The 13,090-nt window shown below is 43.2% G+C and overlaps 1 long non-coding RNA gene across 1 annotated transcript; it reads right to left on the bottom strand.

The window, feature by feature from the left end:
- Positions 1-8,861: 8,861 nt before the first annotated feature.
- Positions 8,862-11,499, bottom strand: LOC127987723 (uncharacterized). Its single transcript, XR_008161354.1, has 4 exons — positions 11,368-11,499; positions 11,219-11,281; positions 10,222-10,265; positions 8,862-9,467 (listed from the first exon to the last, which is right to left on the bottom strand). It is a non-coding gene; the product is annotated as an uncharacterized LOC127987723 (long non-coding RNA).
- Between the last annotated feature and the right edge of the window lie 1,591 nt (positions 11,500-13,090).

The raw sequence follows: 13,090 nt of genomic DNA, 5'->3' as shown, positions 1-13,090 counted from the left end.
CAGGAGCAAGGCCGGTGGAGTGATTGGAAATGAACAACACCGGTTTAGAGTCCCACGGAGGAGATGGAAGGATATAAAACAGGAGCGACGACAGTGACAGACGAGAGAGGACCAGGCCTGGGTTTTAGTTTGTGTTTGCTTTTTATTTGTGTTGTTTTGTATTTATTTTGATTATTAAAACCTTATTTGATTGTCCGCCGGTTCCCGCCTCCTTCTTCCCGATGATTATGGAGTTTTAATTTGTTACATATTGTTATACGCATATTTACTCTGAATGAATCGTAGTTCAATGTATTATTAGTTCAACTATTTGTGACAGTGTCTGGTTTGTTTTCCCTGGGTAACCACTAGATGTCCTCCTTCCCCACGGTGTCTGTCACTTCCTGAAACACATTCCCCACGATCTCTGTCTTCTCATTGCACTCAGCTGTCACTAATCATTAATCATTGCACTCAGCCCATTCCCCATTAGCGTTTGTCATTTCTCTGTGTATTTATTTTATTTCCCTGTCTGTCTTAGTATGTGTAACGGAGTCCTTGTATAGTTATCACAACGTTTTGTAGTCTTGCCCTTGCGTTGTGTTTTTGTCTGTTGTCTTGGATTGCTACTCTGGTTTTGACCCCTGCCTGGACTGTTTACGATTTGGATTACCCCTAATAAAAGACATACCTGCACGTGGATCTCTCTGTGTTTTCCTGTATCCCGATCGGGGGGACATTCTTGCAGTCAGTTTGCCAATTGGATGCTCCCTCAAACTTGCGACATCTGTGGCATTGTGCTGTGTGATAAAACTGCACATTTTAGAGTGGCCTTTTATTGTGGCCAGCCTAAGGCACACATGTGCAATAATCATACTGTCTAATCAGTATCTTGATATGCCACTGTGAGGTGGATGGATTATCTCAACAAAGGAAAAGTGCTCACTAACACAGATTTAGACAGATTTGTGAACAATATTTGAGAGAAATAGGCCTTTGTATGCATAGAAAAAGTCTTAGATCTTTGAGTTCAGCTGATGAAAAATGGGGGCAAAAAACAAAAGTGTGTTTACCTGCTAGCTTTTGCTGGCAGGAATGGGACAAAACTTGAATTCTGTGTTTTTCTGTCAATATGGGGTGCTGTGTGTAAATTAATGAAGAAAAAAAATTAATTAAATAATTTTATCAAATGGCTGCAATATAACAAAGAGTGAAGAATTTAAGGGGGTCTGAATAATTTCCGTACCCACTGTATATTTTTGTGGGAGCAGGACTGAAAAAGTTTAAACTGATATGGCTTAAAATGCAAGCATTTAATAAACTTTCACAGCATTGAAGAACTGCAGTGTCATGTGAGCGTGAGCATGATAGACATGATAATCAAAATCAGATATTTTTTTTGGGGGGGGGGGGGGGGTGCAGAGTATCCAAAGCATGAGCTGTAAAGGCATAACCCAATTCTGAAAAGGTGTGGTGAGCAGCAGCTAATTTGCATTTAAAGATAAATGCATAAAAACTGTGTGCTTTTGTTTCTGATAAAAAAAAAATTTCAGCTGAATTCTTGGTGACAACCTAGCGTGATGGCCACACAATGTGTGTCACTGTACCATGTTCATCTTGGGACTTGTGCCAATGCTGAAGTGGCATCATTTGCATCAACCCAAACAATGTTACCACGGCTGAGGATTTAATGTATCCCAGGAGCCTCTGGAAATATTTAATAGTTCTGGAAATATTTAACGGTCTTCTTTGTGACATAGTCCATCTCTACACCAACAAAAGGGATGCACTGCACAGGGGAGAGCTTGATCTTATCCAAGTTGACCTGAAGTCCCAATTGGGCTAGGTGCTTGAGTACCATGTATGCACATGACAACTCTCAAATCTAGTTAATATTTGTAATTAATATTTGTCTGAAATGTTGTAAGATCATGTAACAGAAAGATTAAAGAGAATAAAAATAATATTAAAAAGAGATTGGTCCTGTATGTTGTTGATTAATTCAAGCAATGATGTTCTATAATGTTGTCCGTTGACGTTGTACGTAATCATGTCACAGGAAATTTAGAAACTTACCAGTGACCGAATTCATGTACATGATATAATGACTCATGAGGTAAGGAGCTAGGGAGCTGATTGAGATGCACCCTGCGTTAAGAAACAAAACAAGACAGGGTAAAACTAAAACTAAAACTATGTCCCAAACTGAAGTGCGTGGACTCCGGAGTGCATATTTGAAGAATGATTGCATCACTGCGTCAAGAAGTGAGCTGTCCCAAAGTCAGAATACACCCTCCGAAGAGCCCATTCCAAGACCGATTGCATCACCGCAGCATAACTAAGGCTGATGTATTATGAAAGTGACTTCAAATGCACCCAACCATATCCCACAATCACTTGTGCGCAGATGACATTAGTGTTTATATTCAAAGAACACGGTGGGTGAGAGTTGTGTAGGGGAATTTACATTGAAATTAAAGTATTGTGTTTTCATTTACTCAAATACCTAGTGAAATTGTTATTGGGTGTTTTTTTTTACTCAAAGACCACAAACAATAAGACTACCACTATATAAGGCCATAGTCTTTCCCTTTGTTGTGTTTTTGTAGTGCTGTCATTCAAGATATGTCTACAAATGTTTTAACCAAGCTTCAGAACTTCGACTGCTGTCGAATTTTCTAATGTTAATATTGCAAACTGGTCTTTATATTTCTCATTAAGTGTTTCCAGTTTCTCTTGTTTTAGAACCATTCTGGAGAAAATTTGCCTGCTGGGGAAAGTCTTATAAAAATACAAACTAAGCAAGTTAATAGACACATTTTTGCTGGAATTCATTGTGCTGCTGTTGTTAACAGGCATGGTTTATTTGCTCTTTCTTAGGATTGCAAGTGTCCTGAAACAGGTGAGGGAGTGACTGGAAGCTGGTGGAGTTGCTCAGGGAGGAGAGACAGAAGAGAGAAGAACACAGGAGATCAATGAGGGAATAAAGGGACTGTTTTAAAGGGGTTAAAGGGGTCATATGATGCGATTTCAAGTTTTCCTTTCTCTTAGAAGTGTTACAAGCTGATTGTACATAGATAAGATCCCTGAAGTTGTAAAGACTAAAGTCTCAAAACCAGAGATATTCTTTATGAGAGTTAAGACTCCTTCAAACACGCCCCCACATGTCTACATCACAATGTGGGAATATTTGCGTAATGGCATCCAAATGTTCATGCAAAGAGAAATGTTCATGTGGTTTCAGTAACACAGTTAGTGTTGAAGCAGTCATGTCAGAAAGATGCTGTGTGTATCTAGGAGAAAGAAAAAGCACTTTATTTGGTCTTCTGAGAGTAGATGCATTTAGGAATCTTTAAGATTATAATAACAGAACAGCAACGCATTTTATGGACGACTGTTTAGTGAACCTAAGAGAGGAGGCAATTCTGACTTTGCTATGACAATCTGGCATTTCTGAATCAGCTACTGTAAGTATGTTTTCTTATTAGTTTAAGTATTTGCTATTGACTGGTCAAATGTGGAGTTTTACGCATTGTGTGTGTGTGTGTGAGAGAGAGAGAGAGAGAGAGAGAGAGAGAGAGAGAGAGAAAGAGAGAGAGTAAGAGAGAGAGAAAGAGAGACGGTTACATCACAGTGAAGTCATCAGTATTAACTGTCCGTGGCTTGTGTACTGCAAACACATAAGAGCTTCATCACAGTGTCCGTTAACCGAACACTTCCTCTTTGCCTTTCTCGCATCTCTAGAGACCGGTTTGGAGGAAATCCGCGTGTATACGCTGTTATTTGGAAATCTGTACCCATTCAATCCATCACTATAGTGCAGGTGCCTGGTGCCCCTGAGGATTGCGGTATTTTTTTTCCTTTTTCTTCTATATTTTCAGGGATTGTATTCCGACGCTTAAGAAGCGTATGGATGTGGTGAGTAACTTTTTGCTCTATATTCACATCAGTTGAAAGGAGGTTTATTTGTTTACCTGGTGATCTGTTGTTCGCAGCGGAGTGGAATCGGTCACCTGTCTTTATCTGTGCGTTCGCGCATAGATAGGTGTTGCATAAAAAAAAAAATTAAAAAAAAAAAATTTGATTGTGTATACACACATTTACATATCATTGGCAAACTCCTGTGCGCAGGAGTATTCCTATGTGTTATCTGAGCTACAACTGTACGCAGCTCTCTAACAATCATGAGTCAACCTCTGTGCCATTATTGTCGTGCTACTATGCATCTTAGGGATGGACATCGCGAGTGTCCATCATGTCTGGGTATGGCCCATTTACTGGAGGACATTGGAAAACCATGCCCGGCCGCAGCTGAGTTCTCCCTACAAAGAGAGGGTGCAGAGAGCTAGCCTTTTTGAACGGCCAGCTCATGATAGAGGTGCATCAGGATCAGTGGTTGATGCACGCTCTCTTAAACGGAGAAGGGAACATTCTCCTGTTGAAGTCCATGATGGACCTAGCTGCACTGATGGAAGAAGGTCAAGGGCTTCAGAACCTCAAGCTGACACCCAGATGCAAATTCTAGCAACTTTACAGGATTTGGCTGGGAAAATGGATAATTTTAGACCCCACGATAGGGGGTTAGGTGGACAACAACATGCAGTTTCATCTGTTGTTTCTGAGGATGATATCCCTCCAAATCAAGGTGGAAGAGGTAACATTCCTGACACAATTTCTCTTCATGCTCATGACTCTCTTTTTGGTAGTAATGATCAGGATGTGAGTGAGGAAGATCAAGGAGATGAGTCCAGGTCTTCTGCTATTGATGGAGACAGTAACCAACCTGACATTTTTAACAGAATTCTTAGTGCTGTAAGAATTCTAGGTTTGGAAACCCAGGGCGAGGCATCAACGACACCAGTGGTGCAAGGTGTGTGGGCTGGGGTCTCCCAGTCTCAACCATCTGTTTCGATTCCTGTTACTGAGGACTATTCACAAATGCTAAGCAAAGCCTGGAATCATCCCAAAGCTGCACCCCAGTTCAATGCTGGTTGCAGACGCTTTGCTAATATACAATATGCTGCAGAAACCGGCATGGGTGGTATGCCAGCGGTGGAGCGTGAAATGGCATCTTTAACATCCTTGGGTCTAGACCGGGTGACTGATGACCCACGCTGCCCCCGGAAAGAGTGTGAGAAGACCGATAACCTAGTGTGTCGAACCTACAACTCAGCCACACTGATACTATCAGGAAGGAACTGACATACATGCCCGTCACACCAGGCCGTGTGTTTCACCCAGACTCTCAGACGACACTTGATAAAGCTGAGCAAGCGCGGAAGAGAAGAGAATCAGTGCAACGCACGTTTGGTCCCGCTAAGGCAGCTAGACAGTCATATAGAGGCTTTCAGCCCCCTCATCATCCCCATTTTAGTCGGCCAGGACCATGGGAGTTCAACACAATACCCATTCTCAGAGGTTTGATAGCAGCCAAAGTGCCAGACAAGCACCACGGCATTCACAAATGGCTCGGTCTCGTACATCAGTTAGAGATGCACCACAAAAGAAGCGAAACCCCAGGGGCTCAGGCCCCTATGGGGGAACTGCGTAGCAACCTGGAAGAGCTGCCGGAATCTGCTCCCAGCTATGCCTGGACAGCTGGGAGAGGAAAATCTCAGATCGTTGGGTACTCGCTATGATAACAAGCGGATACAGAATCCAGTTCCGGCAACGACCTCCTTCGTTTTCAGGGATTCACTTAACTGTGGTCAAAGACGCAGTCCAGGCAGAAATTTTATCCAAAGAAATAACAACCCTTCTTGGGAAGAAGGCAATTACACAGCTACAACCCTGCGAACAGCACACTGGGTTTTATTCGAACTATTTCCTTGTGCCCAAAAAAGATGGTGGTCTCCGACCCATTTTAGACCTAAGACGTCTGAATGCATACATAAAAGTGTTGCCATTCAAGATGCTGACCACCGCCCAAATCTTGGAGGTTATAGAGCCAAACGAGTGGTTTACAACACTAGACCTCAAAGATGCATACTTTCATGTGTCCATTCATCCAGATCACAGGAAGTTCCTTCGCTTTGCTTTTCAAGGCCAAGCATATCAATTCGAGGTCCTTCCCTTTGGCCTTTCCCTCTCTCCCCGTGTATTTACCAGGGTGGTGTCAGCCGTTCTTTACCCTCTTCAGGCAGTGGGTATAAAGATCCTCCCATACCTGGACGACTGGCTAATCTGTGCACCAAGCCGTCACAAGGTTCTAAGAGATACAGAGGCTGTTATCAACCATGTACAAGAGCTTGGGTTCCGCATGAATCTCAAAAAAAGCAATGTCAAACCACGGCAAGAAACCGTATTTGTAGGGTTAGTTTTGAACACCTTAACAATGACAGCATATCTGTCCCCACAGAGGGTAGCAAGGTTATCTGCCCTGGCACTATCTTTCCGCTTAGGCAAGTGAATGGAGTTGGCACAGTTCCAAAGATTACTGGGGATGATATCGGCAGCAATAAAGGTAGTGCCTCTGGGACTGCTCAAAGCATGACCATTGCAATGGTGGATCAACAAATTTCAACTCCACCCAAAATTACACAGGCGAGTGAAGTTGAAAGTCACACAGAAATGTGTTCAGGCTCTGCGTCCATGGATAAGCAGCAGCAGGTTGGGTCAAGGTGTTCCTCTGGGGAATATACCAGCCAGGAGAATGGTGGTGACAACCGATGCTTCTCTGAAAGGTTGGGGGGCTGTCTGGCAAGGAAGATCAGTCATGGACTATGGAACACATCAATGTGCTGGAGCTGAGAGCAAAGTGAACCGCGCAGCCGATCTCCTCTCCCGAACTGGACCTCTCCCGGGGGAATGGCAATTACACCCGGAGGTGGTGCATCTCATTTGGACCCGGTTTGGGAGAGCCCACACTGACCTGTTTGCATCAGCCGAGACAACCCATTGCAAGATGTGGTTCTCTCTGAGTGGCCAAGGAGGGCCTTTGGGACTGGATGCACTGTCTCACGAGTGGCCGGGAGGTTTATTATACGCTTTTCCTCCCCTACCATTGATTCCTCATGTGCTCAAAAGGGTGGATCTGGGATGTTGCAAGATCTTACTGATCGCCCCGAAATGTCCAAAGAGACATTGGTTCCCACTTCTCCTACGTCTGGTACAGGGCCATCCATGGCCACTACCAACCAGAACAGACCTTCTCTCTCAAGTGGAGGGACAGATCTGGCACCCCAACCCAGCCACATTACAACTCTGGGTTTGGCCCCTACTGAGCCCCTCTCTTGTCAGCTAGAGGAGGCAGTAAGGAAAACCATAAACAATGCTAAAGCACCTTCCACTTGGGATAACTACTCGAGTAAGTGGCGTGTGTTCTCTAACTGGTGTCAGGACAAAAACTTAGACCCCATGAATTGTGGTCTCGATTCCATTTAATGCATTCTTCAGTCACTTTTAGACTCAGGAAAAAAACTCAACACAGTACGAGTTTATGTGGCGGCTATTTCCCATTTCCACAGTATTGTGGAAGGTTTATCAGTTGGTAAACACATGTTGGTTACTCAATTTCTCAATGGTGCACGTCGCCTCTATCCAGGCAAAAGGCTGAGATCACCATCCTGGGATCTTCACATGGTCCTACAGTCATTGACTAGAGCCCCATTTGAACCATTGGCCCAGGCAGATCTTAAATCACTGACGTGGAAAACAGTTTTTCTTCTTGCTATCTGTTCAGCAAAGAGAGTGGGTGAGTTAAATTCTTTAGCAGTAAGTGAAGACTGTCTGAGATGGAAGGCAAACTATTCAGGGGTCTCTCTTTGGCCGAACCCGGCTTTCCTGCCTAAAGTTCTTAATACTTGCACGATCAATCAAGTAATCGAACTTGCAGCGTTTCAACCTGATCCTGATCTCTCTTGTACACAACTTGATCTTGCTACCTTATGTCCAGTTCGAGCACTTCGCACATACATTGAGCGGACACAGTCGTTAAGACATTTACACACTCAGTTGTTTTTGTGTTTCGATAAAACCAGCCTCGAAACAGTGCCTATCCCATTGGATAGTAGACACTATTGCACACACATACTCCAGTCAGAGCTTACCAGTCCCAGGGAACCTGGTAGCTCATTCTACCAGGAGTCTGGCCACATCCTGGGCCGCACTGAAGGGGTGGCACTAACGGACATATGTGCAGCGGCATCATGAAGCTCACCTTGTACCTTTGCCCGGTATTACAGGGTCAATGTGGCGGACCCAGTTACGCTTGGGTCCACAATTCTGCTCTCGGCCGCTAAGCAGGGATGTAAAGAAAGAGAGGCTTACATTCCCTCGTGACCTTGATGGCACTAGTCATCCAAGGTAAGACCTTGGTGACGGTCTGAGTGAGGTCGAAGTGAAAGTGACATTCAGCAAAGTATGGTGACCCATACTCAGAATTTGTGCTCTGCATTTAACCCATCCGAAATGCACACACACAGAGCAGTGAACACACACACACACTGTGAGCACACACCCGGAGCAGTGGGCAGCCATTTATGCTGCGGCGCCCGGGGAGCAGTTGGGGGTTCAATGCCTTGCTCAAGGGCACCTAAGTCGTGGTATTGAAGGTGGAGAGAGAGCTGTTCATGCACTCCCCCCACCCACAATTCCGTCCGGCCCGAGACTCAAACTCACAACCCTTCGATTGGGAGTCCGACAGGGGGGGTTGTGAGTTTGAGTCTCGGGCCGGACGGAATTGTGGGTGGCGGTAGTGCATGAACAGCTCTCTCTCCACCTTCAATACCACAGAAATAGATCGTAAGTTATGACTATAACTATGGATCTATGAGACCGAATGATGACCGTCACCATTTCTTGTCACTCGGGATGAACTGAGGCGTTCCAGGCAAGAGGAAGTGTTCGGTTCATCCGGATGTTTTATAGAGAACCAACCACTAGGGGTCAGTCACCTGACATTGTTTACATTAGGTCTCGAGGAGAGCTGGCGGAATGGCGTCATTCAAGGTAAGACCTTGGTGACGGTCATCATTCGGTCTCATAGATCCATAGTTATAGTCATAACTTACGATCTATTTTTAAATGTTGCATTGTCAGTGAAACAACCTAATTTCTGTAGTTTATTTTATTTTATAAGCCTGAGTACTTTCTGTAATTTTTTTAATTTGCATATTCACATGTGTAAATAAAAGAGTAGTAAGCTTGGGTTTAACATCAGAAAAACATCACTTTTTGAGCCCTGTCTCCATGTGTTCTGGGGTCTTCAGGAGGTCAATCTCTTGGTGAATGTCCGGCTGCTCCTCAGACACTCGGAGGATAATGCGGTGGACAGTGGAATGAGGCACATGTCAAACACTCTGGAGACCACTCTGTGTGATGAACAGACAGAAGAGAAACACCAGGGTCTGGATTGTGTTCACATCACTGTTGATGTTCACTTCTCAGAAGATGCAGCAGCTCTGTCAGGGCCTAGCTGCTCAGCCCCAAACCTGTCACCTGTCCAGCGCTGGCACATTCAGCTCTATCCTGCAGCACAGGGGGCATGTCTGATTTAGGGAAAGAAAGAAAATTGAAATTGTTTAGAGCTATTACAATGTTATTAGTAAAATAAATACTGAGGTACTTTAGTAAACTACTTTTAGTAACTACTAATGCCACATTGGGGAAAAAACTACTCTTATTTAAACCCTTAGCTAAAGGGATAGTTCACCCAAAAATGGAAATTCCAAACCTGGAATAACTTAAGGGTGAGTAAATAATGACAGAAATTACATTTTTGGCTGAACTATCCTTTAAGTAAATGAATTATCTTGCATACTCTAATATAGTGAAGGTATTGAGAGTAAAAGTAAAGGTATATACAGTATTGTTCTGAAAAAAATAATTTGTCAGGATGGTTTGAGAATATTTAATGAATGTATTCCTTGATTATTTTGAAAATGAAAGTATCAACATTTTGTTAGAATAATAACACATTTAGCTAACTATTGACTATCAGAGGCTGCATCAGAAGGACTCGGACCGTGGTCAAACCCAGCACTGTTCAACTGGGACAGCTGCCACTGAACTGTAGAATGCTTTATTTATTTATTTTTATTTGTTTGTCTTTTTTTTTTATTCACAGTTTAATTTTTGCTAATCTGTCTACATATGATCACCATGGTCAAGACAATAAACTATATAAAATTGCACCTTTGTAAGATATCAATCAGCCTAACATTATTCAAGTAAGCTCCAAGCCATTCCAAAGCCAATTCAATTGTAATCCGACAAAGGACGCAGCAAACCAGTATAACTTACCTGGCCTTGGTCTTGGCTAAGCCTGAGGTACATCACCATCTCTTCTATTATGATGTAAAACATAAAAACAAAAATGATCAATTCTGGCTCCTCCTATCCTGGCAGGATTGTCCTCTCGTCAGCTCTCTTCTCGCACTGTTGTTATTCACAGAGCGCTAATCAGGAACCTCTGGTGTCACAATCAGAACTCCTGCAAAGATGGAGCGTCCTGCATGCACTTTGGAGGCAGTTTAACTAAACCCATTAGATTTTATTTGACTACTGTAAAACAGGAATAAAAAAAAATAAAAAAATTCATACTACTGTAACCAGGTGGTCAGGAAAAGAAACACACAGCAACAGATTAATTTGTTTATATTGGGGTATTATCTGACTGCTGTTTGTTTCCTTTAAAAGAAGTTACAGCGGTCAGCGGAAACACAGAGGAGCAAAAATAAATAAATAAAAGTAAATAAAATTCCAAAAAATAGAATTAAGAAAAATTACTAAATACAAATTGTCACTCCAAGAATTACACAGTGTAATGACACTGAAGACTTAAAGAAATAAATAAAAATAAATGTGATGTTTCACCCATTCCAATGTAAAAAAAAAAAAACAATCTTAGATTTCCAGCAGATGAACACTGGTTGAAAACCAGCACAAGACTCGCACTCCCAAATAATTTACTCTGGAGTGAGCATTACCAAAAATATCTACTGCTTCATCAGGTGATTTGGACTTTGTCTTTAAGAACACAAATAAATATCACCAAAATCCTCATACAAAATGTTCAAAAAAATGAACTACTGATAAAGTAAAGAATACGGTAGTGCTATGGTACAAAGAAGAGATCAAAGAAACACATTAATAAAGTCATCTCATCTTTGCACTCACAATAATCACCTTTTTCACAAAAACACACATTGTTAAACATTAAAACAAGAGTTTTAACAGCACTGATAGTGTTTGTACAGTTCCAAATACTAATACAAGAGTAGACAAATTCTGAACTTACACTGGAAGTTTCCACTATCACCAGACACGAGGTTCACGTGGATCACACTCGATCCGAGCTCATCTACAACAAATTACACATCAAACGTTCGCACAAAATAGGTCTCTGTTTCCACGGATATAAAAGAAAGGTTTTACAGTGATATTTACCCAGGAAGACAGCAAAACTTCAAAATAAATCTCCCCGATGCCAACACGACGACACGGCACTCGGCTGCTACATCGAATCATCACGAAATGGCTGTTCTGTTCGCGCACATGCCAAACAGGAAATCTCGCGAGCAGAGATCGGTGATCTCTTAAAGGGGCCATACACTGTTTTAACACCCATTGAAAATACGTTGTATTTATACCTCTGGCCACACTACTAAAATATGACTAAAACAAAATGGCATTTTAGTCAAAAGACTATTACCAAAACTAAATCAAAATGTAATGTCAGAATTAACAGTGGTGCATTGCTCTTATCTTGTTCCTTTGGTCTGCTGTTAAGGAAGCCAGTGATGGTTAAAGAAGCTTAAGTTTGTCGTATCTTGTCATGTCATGCATGATCCATACAACAGACATGGTACATCAGAACGTGAGATACAGTCGTATATCCGATCAGGTTCTGGTGCAGATGTTTGATAGCTGTGCGCTGTGGTGACGATGTTCATGAGTGCCATGTGTAAGACCCAGGGATCAAGGGAATTGGCCTTTTGCTGACCATAGGTAGCCATCCACCAGATGCTGTTTGGCTGATGATAACATTCTCCTCCAATCCCCCTTGCCAGGAGTGAGGCTCAAGCTTAAGTCTGGGATGAGCAGGTGAGCAGGCTCTCCTTCTTCCCTAGGTTCCCTGTCTCAGGTCCACTTCGAAGCCTTGTGGGGTTTATTAGTAGCCTGCCCTGTGGATAAGCTGGTGGTGCCACCTTCCTGCTTTGCGAAATCCTCATCAGTGTTGACGATTAAGCCAGCACTAAACGTACTTTCCCAGCATCCCACATCCCCATCAGGTCGAGCCATAGGTGGCACTCCTGGACCACTTGTGTGGGCATCGTCCGACTCAGAGCCTGCACCATAACCTTCATAGACCGCTGGAACTGATTGTGGTTTGACTTCTGAGTTGAGCCCTGCAGAATGGCCATGGCTTGCAGAACAGAAGTGGCTTGTCAATTGTAAGGCATGTAAGCCCTTGCCATGAGGGATGAGGACAACTTGCATGCCCTGGATAAGGGACTACATTTTGTAGACATAAATGCACCCCAATCACTTTCTCAACCTAAAGATGTTCTCTGAGTATCCCTTCACCACACTGCCATCGAGAATGATAAGGACGGAAGACCTGGTGTATCGTGTCCTGGTGGGAAATCTAGTAAAATCTTGTGGTGAGGGCTCAGCCGAATCTTCATGGTCAGATGGCTCTAGCCCAGCATCAGCGGCTGCAATCGACAGTTCATTTTCAATTTGAGCCCTGAATGAGAAACGGACTTCACCCTGTGTGCGGTTTCAAACCCGTCCAGAAACTCAAGGACATGTGTGAGTGGAGGAATGGAAGGTCTACTGGGATTTACCTGTCTCTGTACATCCTGTTTTGAACAGTTCACCTTATACATTAGGGGCGGATCTACCGGGGTAAAGAAAGCCTTGCCACCCCTGCTGCCACCCCAGTTGGCAGCAACGAATTAAAGGTTATGGCCAATTTGAAAATTTACGAGCGCGAATCTTTCGTGATTTGCGATCCCGCTCCGAACTCCCGAACTGATTCAAATGATTAGCGATCCCCAAACTGACTCAAATGATTCGCGAACCCGCTACGATCTTCCGAACTGATTCAAATGATTTGCGAAACCCGCTACGAACTCCCGAACTGACCCAAATGATTCGCGATATT

Source organism: Carassius gibelio, chromosome A5 (genome assembly GCF_023724105.1).
Source record: "Carassius gibelio isolate Cgi1373 ecotype wild population from Czech Republic chromosome A5, carGib1.2-hapl.c, whole genome shotgun sequence".
Classification (NCBI taxonomy): domain Eukaryota; kingdom Metazoa; phylum Chordata; class Actinopteri; order Cypriniformes; family Cyprinidae; genus Carassius; species Carassius gibelio.
The sequence above is the reverse complement of the archived record's forward strand: the minus strand, read 5'-3'. Positions and strand labels throughout refer to the sequence as shown.